Below are 15,377 nucleotides of genomic sequence, written 5' to 3' on the forward strand. Positions count from 1 at the left end.
TTCTTCCCTCCCAGAATGAAATGCCACTTGCAGAGGAAATTGTGCAAGTAGATTTCTACATGGCCACCCAAGTAATGACAAATTACAAGATCTTAATAAAGGCAATATCCAGACTGAATAATCCTGGTAACTCACCCAAAAGTGAAGTGGTGCTGGGGAGCCTTGTCTAGGAATTACTCATGAAAAGTGTTTGATGAAAGGGTTTTGGTATTTTTTTCCAGAATCTGTGTGTGCAAAATTCTAAGAATGTAATCAGAAACTAAGAAGGAAACAGAAAGGGAAAAAAATAGCTCTTGATAACTTATTTTCAGACAATCCCTGATTCTGGGAAATGCATGTGCCCTCAGCACACTCAAAGCACCCACAGGAACCCAGCCACAACCTGAGGATGCATGGGAATATCAAAAAAAAAATAAAATTGTTTTAATTTTTATGAACCAACTTGTGACCTATTAAATTGGCAGTATGTCTTATTTCAGATATAGATGAGATTTGACTTATTAATGTTTATTCAATGTACAGGATAATGTGCATTAAACTTTGAGGCCTTCTTAACCAAGATAGTAGAAGTTTGGGTTGAAGTTCTGGTGTGGAAGGATGTTTGCTGTAGGTGCATCAGGCGGCTTAATAGGTCACAGTTTGGTTCATAAAAAGGAACAGATAAACATCCCACTTTATCTGAAGGTGTGTGCATTTCTATGGCACCAAGCTGTTGTTTTCCCTGATGATCTTTGGGGAAGATGAAGTACTTTGGACAAGCTGCTACGTATTTCATTTTATCTTAAAGAACAAGGATTATTCTTTAGCCATCTTGATTAAAAAACAAACAAACAAACAAACAAACAAACAAAAAAACCCAGCCTCTTTTAATAACTCTGGCCATAGCAGGATTTGAACTTGCCTTCCCTAAAATAAGGTAGGAACTTTACTGTCCATCAGGATACAAGATCTTTGGCTACCTTCCATGGGAATTTAAAGGTGTTAAATTGGCTACAGGAGGGTTTCACTATTGTTCCCTAAATGTAATGGACGTGGATTTAAATTTACAAGGGGGAAAAGCTAATAATTAAAAATTGAACATAAGGGCTATAAAGTACAAAATGGGCTCCCTTGGACTGGGTTACAAAATTTCATGAGAAGTGCAGCTCCTGCTGGGTTGTGCTTTTCTAGAATGACTTTTAAAAAAGGGTTTCTTAAAGGTGGTTTTTGTTGCAAATTAATTGCAACAAAATTAAGGCTTGTGGCTTCCATGGATATTACAGCCTATAAAGATGTCCCCATTGTGGTTTCCATTGATTATTTCATCAAGGGTTCTCCCTCTACTAATTCTTGTTACCAAAATCACACACAAATTAGTAGAAGTCTTGCTGAGGAAGTTGTGAGAGCTATTAACGCCCCAGATCTGTCATGCCTTAGGATTTGGGGTACAGATCTCAGCAGTCTCCAGTTCCCTCTCAGATTTCATGCATTTGCCCCTTTTCCATGCAATATCCCATGGGCCACAGGCAGCCACTGATCCCAGCAGGTGTCATGGTCCCCAATTGCATGAGCTCCAGCATTTATTTGAAGTGGGTTGCTTATCTACCTATATAAAAAAATAAAGAAAAATAAATAAAAAAATTAAGTAAATTAAAACAAAATAAAGTAAAGGAAATGAACTCCTAAACCTGAAGACAGCTTGAGAAAGGTCTGGTGGCAATGCAGGGTCTGCCAGCAACCTGGAAGGTGACAGGGAACTACCGAGGGAACTCATTCTCACTTTCTGCCTTCACCAGGAATTCCAAGTATGCAAGTGATGTGAAATCTCAGCAATCCCAGCTGCCTGTGTAGAAATGGCACAATGTCTCAGAACTCCCTTACTGGGAACAAGGGCCAAGAAAAAAATCTTGGAGGATTTCTCCTGCCATGGAATTTTCCTTTCTGAGTTCTAGCCTGTTCATAAGATAGCTTCTTTTCCAGAAACTTCTGCCTCAGCCATCTTTTTCATCTGTGCAGTGCCATTCATCTCCTCATTCCCTTTTGCCTCAAGCCATCAGTTTGTTACTATTATTTTTAATATTTAATCATTGCAAAACCACTTCTGAATTTTCTCTCACTCTTGTCAAACAAGCAGCTGAATTGTGTTATCTTCTAGGATTGTTTCTTTCCCTGGTTTTACTTTTTCACTGAATTTTTTCAGCTCCCTTAAACTTTACTCCACTCACACTGAATTTCCTCCTGTCTTTTCACCCCTAGTCTGTTTTCAACCAGAGCATATGAACTCCTGGTCTCTTGGGACAATTGACCTGATGTGAGGAACATCACATTATTGGTGAGAGGGTTCTGCAGTGCCTGCTGGGAAAAGAGAATTATCCAGGCAGACACTGCTGTGGCTTCAGTAGCACTTCATCCACAGGAATATGTTTGAAGGGGATGGTCATTTTAAGCCTGTAGGAAAGCAGAAAATGGGACACAAAGCAGGGTGGGGCTGCCAAGGGTAATCCCCAGTGCTTACTTGCATAAGATAAGGGTGTTTATAGAAAAGTTGTGCAGTGGAGCTAATCCCTGAGGGTGCAAATGTATTTGCTGATCTGAAGGATGTTGTGAGATATCAACATTAGTCAGGTCACTTGTGGCTGGAATTGAACTATGTCTCCTACTGATCCCATAACAAAAGGGGGCTGAGCAAGGAACAGGGAGCCTTTTGCTGAGCAAATGCAAAATCTTTATTCCACTCCTTTGGCAGAGACTCTGCTTCATCTTGTTTGGCACTCCTCTGCAAATGAGCTGCTTAAAAATATGGGCTTCCCTCCTCCTTTTGGAGAAGGACAACAAAAGTTGAAAGATTTTGTGTTTCAGCTTAAATTCCAAGAGGAGGAAAAGCAGGAATGGAAATCTGTTATTTACTGTTAGGCTGCTGCTGTATATCAACATATATGACTAAGTGGCACAATCTGGGCTCAGACTTTCATTATCAAGAACTGATAATTTTGAACATGGAAGAAAGTTTCACCCAGACCTCGTGGTCCCTTGCACAAGGACTCAGTGCTTGCAGAGAATAAGGATCATGAAGTTGTTGCAATTGTCAAACAGAGCTGCTGGCAGGGCTGGAGGTGTGTTGTGCAACAAACTCTTTGCTCCTTGAAGATCAGCTTCTACTTGCTCCCCCAGCACATTAATCATGAGCTGGAGGTGGATGGAGGGGAAGAGATAGAAGTTCAGGCTTTAGCAAAACTTTTATGTGTTGAAACTGTTGATCAGTGAAGAGATAACAGGAGATCACAGAATCATGGGGCGTGCTCAGCTATAAGAGACCCACAAGCTGAGGTTTAAAACTGTATTTGAGATGTTTTCAATGTCACTGATGTTCAGAAAAGAGCAATTCAGACTGACTGCTAGTGCAAGCACCCCTTTCTCAGCCAGAAGGGATCACTGTTTAACTATTCAACTGTTAAAGAAATGCTTTTCTCCACTGACTGGGTGGGGATCAAGGATCTGGTGGCTCAGTAGTCGTAGAGAGTTTTGGTTTCTTACTGATTTCTGCAGTTCTGGTTGCACACTCTGAGCATTAATGCCTCAAGGTCATCTTCACCTGGGTTGTCAGGTGAGCAAAGTGGTAGAACTATCAGTTCCATACAGAGCAGAACAATTTCAGCCTGGAAAGTGAGTAGCTCCAGACACTGGTGTCTCCCATGGGCTCTTTGGATTTCCACTTCTTCTCCCTCTCTCCAGTTTCCCCAAAAGACACTTCCCATGGAGCAGGGACACAGAGGAGAAAGTCACCCAACAATCCTTTTGACATCCCATGGTGCCATGTCCCGTCACCAGCAGCAGATGGGTGGATGCAATGAAGCTGCCAGCCCACATCCAAACCACCAATTCCCAGCACATTGGACTTTTCCAAACCCACATCACCTGTGTGAGACTCAGTGGAGGCTGCAGTCACTGGACAGAAAGCCTGGGATGATTTCCCTCTGCAGAGTGTTTCAATCAGGAGCCAACCAGACTCTTGGTCAGTATTCAGCATCTTATTTTTATACAGAAATAAATGGCAAACTTCCCATGATCTTCAAAGGGATAATACAGCCCTGGGTCTATATACAACACATTTCTGCTAGATGGAAATACATCCACTGGGATCTGATACTGGTGAGATTCAGAGTTTTATTCTTTTAGCTATTGTATATTATTAATTTTATTATTTTATTTTATTTTATTTTATTTTATTTTATTTTATTTTATTTTATTTTATTTTATTTTATTCCATTTTATTCCATTTTATTTAATTTTTATTCCATTTTAAAAAATTATTTTATTTTATTCAATTTTATTTTGGTTTGTTTTATTTTATTCCATTTTATTTTATTCCATTTTATTCCATTTTTTTATTATTCCATTTTTTAAAAATTATTTTATTTTATTCAATTTTATTTTTGTTTGTTTTATTTTATTCCATTTTATTTTATATTTTACTTTATTTAATTTTTTTCTATTTTATTATTTTATTTTATTTTATTTTATTTTACTTCTAGCTCTACAAATAAATTTGTCAGTTTACTCATAGAAAGAAATAATTGGTCTAGCACAGTTTAATCTGTGATTCTTTCCATAGTATGAAAATCCAGAGATTTGGATCAAACTATATTCCTGAACAGAGATTTGGGAAAAGAGGGATGGTGGTGAACTCAGCTCTACTTTGCAGCGCTGATCCCAATTTCAAACGTTGCAGATGGAATCTCTGCTGAAACAGAGAGGTTGGTTTGCTGGGGAAAAAAGCAGAAAAAACCAAGTGACAAGATCAGGTGAAGCCGTGCTGGCAGAGAGGGGCACTGGCAGCACTCCCTGGCCTGGGGATGCTGGAAGGGCTGAGCAGCCAAGTGCTGAACCACGGCTGGGTCCAGCCCTGGTGAAACCACTGCCCTGAGTGCCAGGCGAGTCCCCCGTGTGAGGCTGGGAGCTGTGGATGCTCCTGGAGCCAGCAGCTGCACCTGGAGCTGGCTGCCTCCCCCGGGCCTCCTCACCTGAGCTGCACTCGCTTCATGGAAAACAGAAATGGGAATGGATCCTCAGAGGGGCTGCCAGCCACTGCCGATGGTTTTTGGGTTGCTGTCAGATGCAAAGCGATAAAAAGAAGTTTTTGAGCTTCCCGGGTGGCTCTGGAGAAAGCTCTCTAGGTCAAGGCTGTTGGTGAGGACCCCTGGCTACTCACAGCTTGGGAAATTGTACTTTGTGCAGCTGAACTTCTGAAGGAACCTGAGGCCAGGAGGAGATGGATGGGCGGTGATTCTTCATGGCCCCATCTCCTGCAGACAGGAGCTGGCTTGCTGAGGACAGGTTATTCCCTAACTGAGCATTACAGACATCAGTGCTGCAGCTGACCCTGCAGGCCCTGCTAGGGACCGTGGCCACGTTCGACCACAGGAACCAAAACCAAAATAATTGCGTGTATTTTGAGAGACAGCAGTGAATGCAGCAAGCAGATGTGAGGATGAGGGCAAAGCAAAAGCTGTGAGAGAGCCTCTCGCTCTCCTCTGGAGCACCTGCTTGTGGTCACAGCTGCAAGGGGAGTTCTTGACCCTGGAACTGCTCCAATACAGCGATTTCTTTGTGCCTGGCTCAAGACCAACAGCAGGCTGTGCAGTGCCAGGAGCAGAGGGACAGGCAGCAGCCCAGAGTGTCTCTGCACTTGTTTCATTTGAGAGCAGAGTAGATACACCGGGAGAGAGATAAATGCCACCCAGTTGTCCATGGATATACCTCTGGGGGTCAATGCTAGACTTAAGAGTTTCTCAGCATAGAATTATAGAATACCCTGAGTTGGAAGGGACTCACAGGGATCATTGAATCCAGCTCCTGGCCCCGCACAAGACATCCCAAAAATCCCTCCCTGTGCCTGGGACCATTGTCCAAACACTCCTGGAGCTCTGGCAGCCTTGGGGCTGTGACCATTCCTGGGGAGTCTGTTCAGTGCCCAAACTCCCTCTGAGTGAGGAACCTTTTCCTAAATCCAACCTTTTTAGCAGCTCTGCTGAAAAGCTCCAGACCAGCTTTGCAGGCAGGGTGGGCAGATGGCATCCAGCTGAAGGACTCAGTGGCACCATTTGTCACAGCAAAGAGCCACCAGACCAGAAGCCACCTTCCTGGCTCACTGCAGCCCTGCTACTGCAAGTGGTGAGGCCATATGCTGTCTCCCACAACCTGTGAGTCTGTTCACATCTCGTCAGGACCTGTGCTGAGATGCTCTGAGACCTCCCTATTTACATGGCATGGCTTATAAGCTTCTGCATTTGTCACTCCATGTGTGAGTCTCATGCCAAGTCTGGGATAAGTCTCTTTGGTTGCCCAGGAAGGCCAGGATCTTTCTTAACCAAAAGTGTCTCTCTCATTTTTGGTAATATTTTCCATTCTGCTTTTGATGGCAATACATCTTTCAGACAACCTTTTATAAAAAACATTTTCTTCTTTTTTTTTTTTTTTTTTTAATATTTTAATTTGAACAGGTCTAAATCTTTCACACACTGACCCAGGCATCAGGTGAACACTAAGCCCAGGAGTCATAGAAATATTCCCAAAGCACAAATCTTAGGGCTAAATGCTCTATGCAGATTCCCCAGAAGTGGGAATTTTCCCCACAGGGAAAGTTTTCCTCCAATGGCTCAGGCTGCTACAAAGAAGAGCCCCTTTTGTTGCAGGTGTTTTTTTAATCCATGTCCCTGTGCCAGTGCAGAATGCCAGTTATGGAAAAAAATAAAATATTCACCCAAAAATAAATTAATCACCCAAAAAGAGGTATTCTCCAACACTCTTTTTCAGTCAGATGTTTGCCAGCTCTCATTGCCCAGTTCTGCTTTTTGTAAAGGCTGTGGGGAACCACCAGAATAAAGGAAGGGATGCTGGACCAGCTCCATCCTCCTGCACTCATTCCAGAGGGGAATGGCTGAACTCCACCTCTGGTGATGGAGGGCAGGGCCTGAGCTGTGCCAGCCACAGGCAAACCCCAGTGCCCTTCTGCCCACAGCCCTGGCACTGCCAGGAGAGGAGCTGCTGCTCTCCCTGAGCCATCCAGGGCTGCTGCCAGTGATGGATCCAGGCAGGTCCCCATATGGAGGGGAGCTCTGCTGGCTGATCCACCCCTGGCAGGCTCACCTGGAGCCAGGGCTGGCTGTGGCAGTCCCTGAGACATCCCCAGAGGTATCCATGACCATCCCTGTGACATCCCCAGGGTGGCTGTGGCAGTCCCTGTGACATCCCCAGGGTATCCATGGCAGTCCCTGTGACACCCCCAGGGGTGACATCCCCAGGGGTATCCATGGAAATCCCTGTGACATCCTCAGGGTGGCTGTGGCAGTCCCTGTGACATCCCCAGAGGTATCCATGGCAGTCCCTGTGACATCCCCAGGGGTATCCATGACTGTCCCTGTGACATCTCCAGGGGTATCCATGGCAGTCCCTGTGACATCTCCAGGGGTATCCATGGCAGTTCCTGTGACATCCCCAGGATCACCAGCAGGATCAGTGAGAGCCCGGGGAGCAGGAGAGGGTGAGCAGCCAGGTTTCCCCCGGCTCCCAGCTGCCTTTTCCTGCAGGGTTGGCCTCTGGAGCTGCTTCCCGCCGTCCTTGAGCAGAAATCCCTGCTGAGGGAGGATTTTGGGGAGCTGTGAGTTAAATGTGACTCCTCCCTGGCCCCCTGCCCGGCGCTGAGGTCAGGCTGTGAGTCAGGGAGCAGGGGAAGGCAGCCAGGGGATGCTGTCATGCTGCGAGGGGAAATTTGGGCTCCACAGCCTTTGTTAGGTGTGGGTGGTGCTTGGAGGTGGCTTTTGTAGGTGGGAATGCCCCCACTGAGTGACACTTCTGGGCCCTGCTGTGCTCCTGGGAGTCGCTGCAAAGTGGGGGCTCCAGGAGAAGGGCTCAAACACTGAGCTCAGCTTACATCCCACCCCTTTCCATCCCATCCCTTTCCATCCCATCCCTCTGCTCTCTCTGGAATGCCAAACATAGCTCATGCACCCTTACATCAGCTGTCCAGCATGATCTGGTGCTACCAAGGGGACACCCAGAACCTGCCAAGCCCTTGGCTCACCTCAGCAGCCACACTCTGTGTGACAGCTTTGGGAAGGAGAAGGAGGTGTTTCAAGCCAGTTACACATTTCCAGGGACCAGGCTGTGAAAAACCAGCTCTTGGCTGCTCTGCCTGGGACCAGCTGGAGATTCTGAGGGAAGCTGGGAGCTGAGGTCGTGTAGCAGATGCTGATCTGTGCCCTTGCTGCTGTGGCTGCTGCATAACGGGAGGGGATTAAGGAGCTGTGTGGGACAGCACCCTTCCCAGAGCTAATTAAGTGAGTTAATTTTGATGGGGACAGGCTTTTTAGCAGGGCATCTAGCAATAGGACAAGGAGTAATAGTCTTACACAAAAGGAGATTCAGACTAAATATAAAGTAGAAAAATTTTGCAATGAAGGTGGTGAGGCACAGGAACAGTTTGGCTGTGGGAGGTGGTGGATAATCCATCCCTGAAAAAATTTGAGATTTGGATGAGGCTGAGCAACCTGACCTAGCTGCAGGTGACCCTGCTCATTGCAGGGGGTTGGACTAGGTGGCCTTTAAATGTCCCTTCCAACACAAAACATTCTATGGCCCTGTGATCCTGGGAAATGCATCTTGGCCCCCTTTGTGTGAACCAGAGCAGAGTACACGAAAGCAAAGTGGGGAGCCAAGGGGTGGGACCCCCTATGGCAAAGTGGGAGGCACTGCAGAGGTGCTCCCAGGGTTCCACAGTGGCTTTGGGAGTGACACACACAGGGAGCTGTGCAGGCACAATCGAGTCCAAAGGGGGCTGCACAGCAAGCTAGAAATCAAATCTGGAGCACGGAGTGGCTCTAAGACTCACCAGCTTTGTCTTATTTAAAAATCCCCAAACTGGGACTCTGCAATCCTGACTCCCTTCAGGATGCTGTGTTTAGAGAGAATGCAGCATTCCTCTCTCAAAATCACACAAACCCCAGAAACCAGGGATGCTGGCAGCTGCTTGGATAATTTGGCTGACTGAGCATGACTTTGATTCATTTATTTTTTGAGAGGGAAATATCTGGCTCAACTGGAGACTAATTCCCTCCCTCTCCTGAGATTGTCTTTAATAGCTAAATCTCAGCTCTCTCCCTCACTCTCATACCTCTGGAAACAATTGAATCAATTCCTTGTTTATGAAATGCCTGTGTTTATGTACAGTTGACAAAATAAAACCTGTCTTCTATTTTTCTGCCAGATCTCAACAACATTAGTGTTTGAGGAAAATTTTCACTTTGTTTTGTATGTTTTTCTCAATCTCTAGTTGTAAACAAAGCACACTTTTAGAAAGGGGAAATGAAGTCCAGAGTGAGATACACATTAAGGAATTCAGGTTCTGACCTAAATCTATTTTTCATCCAAACCTGGACCCAAATACAATTTATTTTCAGCAGATGATAGCTGGAGCTGGACTTGAAACACACCACACAGATTTCTTTATCACAGATATAGGGCCCGAAGGTGTACTTTAGTAGCTGCTTTTCAGATGTCTGCTGACCCCCATATCCCTCTAGCTGAAATACATTTTCTCTGCCCTTGGTCTTCTGTCAGAACCCAGGACATCCCTCTGGGTGCCCTGGATGGCTCAAGATCCTGTCAGGGGCTCGGAGATCCTGGCAGGAAGCCAAAGACACCTGGGAATTCGATCTCAACCCATGGAGCAAATTACCAACTTTATATGAAGATTTACAAGTCACAAAAGTTTAAATAGCATAACAGTAGTTGTCACAGGGTGAAAAGTGGAATTTTGAAGAGTTTTACTGTGGGGGTCTAGGGGGCAAGACGGAGAAATTTGGGCATTGTCCTGTTCTTCCTTCTTCTTCCTTCTTCTTCCTTCCCTCCATCTTCTTGGTGATGGTGGCACTTTGGGATTGGTGTAGAGTAGAAAGTCACTGTCTAACATAGAAGATAGGTATTGGAACATAACTGTAAATAAAGTACATGTAGTTTTTAGTATAATGAGATAGTACTGCCTCAGGGCAGTGCAGTGTGCCTCAGACTGACCTGCAGAACACACCTCGGCAGGCCAGACAGAAAATGTTTGAGATAAGAAATTATAAACAACCTTGAGAACGACAAAGACTTCTGACTCCTTCTTCGACAGCTGGGTTGGGGAAAAGAGACTTTTAGTACATCTTGGGGTTATCTCAACCAGAGGAGGTTCTGAGAGTAATCCATTGGTGAGGGGGGATCGTGCTCTTTCAGGCTGAGCAGCAGGATGGCAGAGAGCAATCTCTCCCTGCAGGAAGGGTTCCCCTGATCTGTCCTGAACGTCTGCTTTGGGTGAGAAGAACCACAGCAGGACTTTGCAAACCTTTAAGGGGATAAGATGGTAACTTGTTTTCATGAAGATATTCACATGTGGGCATGATTTGGTGCTGGAAAAGCACCTCACAGCTCCATCTGACAGGCACACCTGAGAGTGGGCAGCAGGAGCTCACCATGGGCAAGGAGGGCTTGGGATGCCCCACGTGAAGAACCCAAAATTTGTGCCTCTGTGCAGCATTCCAGATGTGCTCTCCTGCTCTGTCACCGTGATATTTTCTGGAAAAATCCCTTTGCCAGGATTTCTCTCCTGGGAAGCTGAGAAGCCTCAGAGATAAAGGAAAACAATATTATCTCGTTTGCTTCTCCTGTGTTTTGCTGCTTTGGAATGTGTTTGGACATTGTTTACCAACAGGTGATTGTTTCATTGGTTGCATGTGAATTGTTTTTACTTAATGACCAATCACTGTCAAACTGTCTCAAGACTCTGGAGAGAGTCACAGGTTTTTCAGTAGTATCTTTCTAGCTTTCTGTCTGTATCCTTTCTGTATTCTTTAGTATAATTTAGTATAGAATTCTTTAATATTATATAATACCATAAAATAATAAATTAGCCTTCTAAGAACATGGTGTCAGATTCCTTCCTTTCCTTCCTTTGTTGGGGTCTCAGAAAATACAAGACTGCTCCAGAGAGTTTTAGAGACCGAGAAATGAAAAATGTACTTATATTGGTCCAATGTAAAAGTAACACTGCTTCAGTTCCTGAGGGGTTTAATCAGTTCATCCCCATGCTCTGATGTCAGGCTGGCAAAACACCCCATCTTCTCCCTGCCCAGGGCAGTCTCCCTTGGCAGACCCAGCTCAGCACTGACACGCAGGAATTTTGGCTCTCCCATTCAGCCTTTGACCCTCCACCTTGCCATGCTGCCAGCAGCGTTCCCAGGGCTCAGGGCAAGTCACTGCCTGTGCTTCACACCTGTGTCCCTGAGGCTTTGATGTCACCAGAGTCCTGCCTGGCACGGCTGTTCTGACCCAGTCCCTCCCAGAAAGAAGCATGGATTTTGAAAGGAAAAATGAGTGCATGAACAGAGCCATTCTGGCACAACCACCGTGCCTTTAATTCACATTCTCCGCTTGTTTGAAATAACATCATCATGTAGACAAGCTGTAAATTCACTTCTGCCAAAAAATCAAGTTAATCCCTGCCTTTCTTAGTGCTCATCAGACAGAGTTTGCTCCTGGCTTTCTGGCTCTGGGAAGGAGCCTCCAACAGGTTTTCTGTACCCTGAGGTACCTGACAGCCAGTCATGTCAGGGTATTTCTTCTGGGAAAATAGCTAAAAAAAAATACTTCTCATGCCAGGATCCAGGCTGTGGAGAGTAACCTTGGGCAGTTTTTACTAGCTTGTGGATTTTGAGTACCTGGTGAGGTTGTGAAACTCTTACATAGGTGGTTTTGTGTTAGAAGAAACAGTTTTAGCCAGCAGCAGCAAGGAACCTCCCACATGGGAATTGAGACAGACCTTGGTTGGAAAGAGGTCTCACTATTCAGGGAGCTGCTAAATGTCTTTAATTGCTTTCAGCACTCAGTCCCTGCACTGTGAGTACATTTTTTACCTCTGCAGCTGGTAACCACCAGCACATCTCACTCCTTGCCTGGAGGGACTGAGCTGCTGCAGTGTGGACTGGCTGGAAACTGGTCCAAGCATGAGGGAGTTCAAAAAGTACCAGTACACTTAAATAAAATGACGTGAAAAGGATCTTTATCTTCTGTCTGATAGAATGTGCAGCTATTTTTACCTTGGCATATCAAATTTTTATGTGTAATCTAAGGTAAACAAACAACAGAGGGAAGGTAGAGCACTTTCAGCAGTAAACTTCATAGAGGCAGCTCCAAGGAGGGGATAATCTTTCTCTTGTCTAGTTTGTTTGGAAAGAAAATGAAACTTGCTTGTTCTCATTGTGTGTTTACCCATTGTGTGCACATTGGTTCTCAGCAGTGCAAAGTACAGTGTTTTGTGCCTTACAAATCAGTCTATAAATATGTTCACTTGCTTTTGCTCCTTTCTTAACTTTAAGTGATTAAAAAAAAAAAAAAACCCAACAAAAAAACCCACCACAAAATCCACCCTATTTTTGCCAAAATAACATTTTCAGCTGACTTTTGCTGTGAATAAAAGGAGAAGCTAAGCTCTGTATTACACTGGAAAAGACTTTATTTTTATTTCTTGTGAACATTCATGGTACAACCTGTGCAGAAGCAGGAATATTTTCTGCCCCATCTCACTGAGGTTTGTGTCACAATCAGCCCCCTCCACTTTTTTGAAGGGAGAGATGTTTCTACAAGGCAGGTGAACAAATAAATAATGTTAAGGTTTAGCCAGATGTGCAACCTTGCAAACCCATTGCTTAAAGGTGTTTCTGGTCTGGAGACCACTAATAAAAGTGAAAAACTGACTATGCCTATGACAAATCCACTGGTTTGATACAGAGCAAAGTGCTAGTGTAGATACAAAAGCTATCTCTAACAGATGTTAAACCCACATCTGTGGGAACATTTATTGGTGGCTGTATCTATTGGCTGATTAACCATTTATGAAAACACAATAATAAAATCGTAATACTTTACTGCCTATTAAAAGTCCTGTGGTGTGAACTATTACTGGAAAAAAAGAAATCTCATCTTTCTTTAAAGAAGAAGCTGATGGGGTTTCTTTTTTAATTTTTTTTTTATTTCCTTGTGAATGTTCTCTGGATGGTACAAACCACACTGAAGGTGGGGAGAGGACAGTGTGAGGTGTCTGCAGTAGGACCCAAGTGACACAGCCATTGCTTTTCCTGCCTTTTTGACCCTTGATCTCACAAACCATCAGCAAGAGCAGGGCAGTGAGGTTTTGGGGGCTGCCCCCAGCAATCATTTCATTAAGATTTTTGAGCTAAACAATCACAGAGTGTGCAGGGTGGGATGACAGGCCTGGTGAGGGGACCCTGCCTGGCACCTTGGATGCATCTACTTAAAGCTGTTCCCTTGGGAAAAGCTCATCTGAGCAGAATCCACTGTGCCAACACACTTCCCTGTGGGATTTGCAGGGGCTCCAGACCCTGCAAGGTTGCTTAGAGCATTTCCACTTCTCCCAGTTAGGAGCATAATGGAAAAGATCCTGCAAGGTTGCTTCTTACAGCATTGCCACTTCTCCCAGTTAGGGACATCAGGGAAAAGAGAGGATTTTCTACCCCACAGGCAAACATTTCCTTTTGTACTCCAGGGCTGTGGAGGTGGAATGCGCTTTCCCCTGTTGGTTTTTCCTCATCCCTCACCTCTCGGTCCTCCTCAGCATTTCCTGCCTCTCCATGGTTACTCCACACAAACAGCTTCCCCGCTGCCAGGGCTGATGCAAAGCTGCCATAAATACGCAGTGCAGATGCAGCGAGTGACTCAGCCTGGTGACTCATCTGGAGCCATCCTGGGGCCCGTGAGTCAGCAAGGCTGGCTGGCTGCTGAGCTCACACCTACGGCCAGCGAAGCACATCCCCGTGGCTTCTGTGGAAAGCCAGGGAGTCCTGCATGGGTGGCCCTGATGGCTCTCTCAGGAGGGAGCTGGAAATCGGGGGAGGAAAAGCTGCAGTCAGTTTTGCTGTCGTTGCTGGCAGGGTTTGTGTCATGAGGGGGCTGCCACTGTGATAAGTGTGGGATCCAAGCCTGAGCCCACCCAGGGTGTGAGCTCAGCCCTCTGACACTGGAAATGAAGATTCTGGCACCTGAAGGCTGCAGGTAGCAGAGGCAAAGCCACACTGTTGGCTTCCCTCTTTTAGGGCAGAAAGCAAGTTTCATATAGAGTCCATAAACCATGAATTTTCTCAAAGTTCTGTCACTAACCCAGCCACAACTCAAAAGTGTCCCGAGTCTGTACAGCCTCAGCATCCTCAGGGTGCTCAGAATTCTCCTCTATTTACCTATTTTCCGTTGGTTCACAGACATGAGATCATCATTCACAATAATTCAGGCAGCCTGCCCCAAAATGATTAGGCTTTCATGGTGACAAATTAAAGTAAATTTTGCTCAACAATGTAATCAGTTACTACAATGGGCAAACAAAGGATAAAGCAAGGCAGATATCGCATGGGAAAGTTACTTGTGGAACTGATAGGAGCTGTAGGCAAATGTTAACACAAATGGAAATAAACCCAATGTAAAACAAGGAAACATATAACTTACAATCAAAAGGGAATTATGGTGCTGTTTTGTCTGGTTTTTGGTTTGGTTTTTTTTTTTTTTTTCCTTAAAGGATAATAGGGAAATTGACTACTAGAAATTTGGCATAAGTGTTGTGACTAAATTTCATGCAAGGCTGTGGCATCTGCTGGTGGAGGACATTGTATGAATGCCAGCTTGGGGACAGGAATGCAATTGGGCCATCAGATCCCTCTTTTACTTCTTAAGAAATAATTAAAAATATCCTCATCTAGCTGAAACAGATGGCTACAATCACACCATTTTGTCTTAATCTGAATAAGGAAAAAATTGTTTCCTGGCTGCATGACACTCAAGCTGTTCCTCTTAGCCTTTTCCCCAGGAAAAGCCCCAAACACTTCACACCTTTGACACTCTCAGGCTCTACCTACTGGCCAGACTAACTCAGGCTACATTTCCCTAACATGTCCATAAAAGGGTTAGGTTTAAAGAGGGTGTCTGAAGCCCTTCCAGGTAATCATTTGTAGATTGGTCTGGTCATGACAGATCCATCTTGTACTGACTCCGCTCTGTTTGCTGAGCAAAGCTGGGCCAGAGCTGTGATGCCCAGCATGCCTGGGCTGGCTCACATTCAGAGAGCCCTGCAGCTCAGCTCTACCTTCATCCAGGCCTCTCTGCTGCCAAAGAGGTTGGTTTGCAGAATGATCTTAAGATTCAGGATTATCTGGGGGCACATCCTTAACCCCCAGCATCCTGCAGGGAGGAGGCCATGAGGTACCTCTGGTTCTGGTGCCTTGGTACCTGCAGCTCTTGGCCACAGCCTGCAGCAGTGTCACCTCCTTTTCAGTGAAGAACCATTTCCAAATCTACATTGTCAA

General features: G+C 45.1%; 1 long non-coding RNA gene across 1 annotated transcript; it reads right to left on the reverse strand.

The window, feature by feature from the left end:
* Positions 1–4,520: 4,520 nt before the first annotated feature.
* LOC135303330 (uncharacterized) lies at positions 4,521–7,365 on the reverse strand. Its single transcript, XR_010364818.1, has 3 exons — positions 7,126–7,365; positions 5,001–5,325; positions 4,521–4,742 (listed from the first exon to the last, which is right to left on the reverse strand). It is a non-coding gene; the product is annotated as an uncharacterized LOC135303330 (long non-coding RNA).
* Between the last annotated feature and the right edge of the window lie 8,012 nt (positions 7,366–15,377).

This window comes from Passer domesticus, chromosome 1 (assembly GCF_036417665.1).
Source record: "Passer domesticus isolate bPasDom1 chromosome 1, bPasDom1.hap1, whole genome shotgun sequence".
Taxonomy (NCBI): domain Eukaryota; kingdom Metazoa; phylum Chordata; class Aves; order Passeriformes; family Passeridae; genus Passer; species Passer domesticus.